General features: G+C 48.4%; 1 non-coding gene across 1 annotated transcript; it reads right to left on the bottom strand.

Moving 5' to 3' along the window:
* Positions 1-512: 512 nt before the first annotated feature.
* LOC120639417 lies at positions 513-621 on the bottom strand. The gene has a single exon (XR_005661420.1). It is a non-coding gene; the product is annotated as a small nucleolar RNA R71 (small nucleolar RNA).
* Between the last annotated feature and the right edge of the window lie 1,360 nt (positions 622-1,981).

Genomic DNA, 1,981 nt, shown 5'->3' with positions numbered 1-1,981 from the left:
GGGGTAGTGTATGACTGGTTTCTCCCTGCCGAAAAACTACACAGACAATCTAGAGAGGCTCGTCAGAAGGGCACGACCTCGCGTCATTCCTCCTCTCACTATCCTCCCGGCACAGGAACCCATTTCGGAAGCACCACTCGTTCTATAGGCTATGACTGAAAAGACTCTCCGCGTGTTCTCCGTCTCCTCCACCGACAATGTGGCCACTGGCCCCAACATCAATGTCGGGGATGTGAACTTCGAGCTCAAATCAAGCCTCATCAACATGGTGCAGGCTAGCCCATTATGTGGCAAGCCAAATGAGGACGCAAATGCACATTTGCAGTATTTTCTGGAGCTCTGCGACACCGTTGTCATACAGGGTGTTGCCTCCGACGTTGTCAAGCTTCGTCTGTTTCCCTTTTCCCTCCTGGGGAAGGCGAAACAGTGGTTTTATAAAGAAAAGGACATCAACTCATGGGCCAAATGCTCCAAGGCATTCCTCGCAAAATTCTTCCCGCTGGGCAAAACAAATGCCCTGCACGGGAGAATTTCAAGTTTCCAGCAGACAGGGATGGAATCCATCCCAGAAGCTTGGGAGATGCTGCAGGAATACATCCTGGCCTGTCCTCATCATGGCATGGACGAGTGGCTCGTCCTGCAAAGCTTCTACAACGGGCTAACAATGACATCTCGAGCCAATATTGATGCCGCTGCTGGAGGAGCCTTCCTCGACTGACCATAGCCAAATCCAAAGCATTGGTCGAGAAGATGGTCTCCAATTAGGGGTGGAGCGATGAACGACTCCAACCCCGTACAAAAGGCATGCATACCGTCAAAGAGACGGATATGATTGCCGCGAAGCTGGACCTCCTAATCAAGAAGATGGAGGAAGGGATCAAACAACCGATCCATGCTCCCGTTTATGCCATGGGTTCGCACTTCACGTGCGAAGTCTGCGGTAACGATGGTCATTCAGGGAACGATTGCCCCCGAAACCTGTGAAGACTGCGCATACCTCAACAACAACAACAACAACAACAACAACAACAACAACAACAACAACAACAACAACAACAACAACAACAACAACAATGGGTACCGTCCACCAAAAGGAGGCCAGGGGTGGAACCAGCCACGTCCACCTTTTCAGGGAGGTAATAACATCAATCCTTCTTATAATTTGAATTTCAATTCAAACCAACCTCCCTTGAGAGAACTTGTTCTTGGCCAAGTTAAAATCAATGAAAATATAAATAAAAAGCTTTTGGCCAATGACAGATCCCTGGAAAGTTTAAATGCCAAGCTTGAAACTTTGTCTTCAACTCTTAAAAACTAGTCAAGTTTCAATAAAAAGGTTGAATCTCTTCTTGCTCAAATAGCTGCTTCTGTTCCTGTCTCTGAGAATGTTAAAGCGGTGACCACGAGGGGTGGTAAGTCCACTCGTGATCCACCACACCCTAACCATGCAGGAAAAGCACCGGCAACCTAGGAAGAAGAACAACCAACATATCAAGAAGAAACCAGGGAACCAGAAAAGGGAACGGCTCCACAGGATTATATTGAGACCAGTTTCTTGCCGTTCCCCACCCGTAACAAGAAGGCATCCGTGGATGAGCAGTTTACCCATTTTGTTGAGATGATCCAGAAGATACATGTTAACGTTCCTCTGCTAGACGTAATGCATGTACCGACCTACGCCCGATATATCAAGGACATCATCAACAACAAACGGTCGCTGCCCACCACAGAAGTGGTCAAGCTCACGGAAGAGTGTAGCGCAGCTATACTCAACCAACCCCGGAGAAGAAGAAAGATCCAGGATGCCCCACAATCACGTGTTTAATTGGGGCACAACACTTTGGCTGTGCCTTGTGTGACTTAGGAGCAACTGTCAGCGTGATGCCAAAATCCGTCTACGAAAAGCTAAACTTCACACACCTCACACCAAACCCAATGCATCTCCAGCTGGCAGACTCCTCGGTACGGTATCCATAGGGGA

Source organism: Panicum virgatum, chromosome 6K (genome assembly GCF_016808335.1).
Source record: "Panicum virgatum strain AP13 chromosome 6K, P.virgatum_v5, whole genome shotgun sequence".
In the NCBI taxonomy this organism is placed as follows: Eukaryota; Viridiplantae; Streptophyta; class Magnoliopsida; order Poales; family Poaceae; genus Panicum; species Panicum virgatum.
The sequence above is the reverse complement of the archived record's forward strand: the minus strand, read 5'-3'. Positions and strand labels throughout refer to the sequence as shown.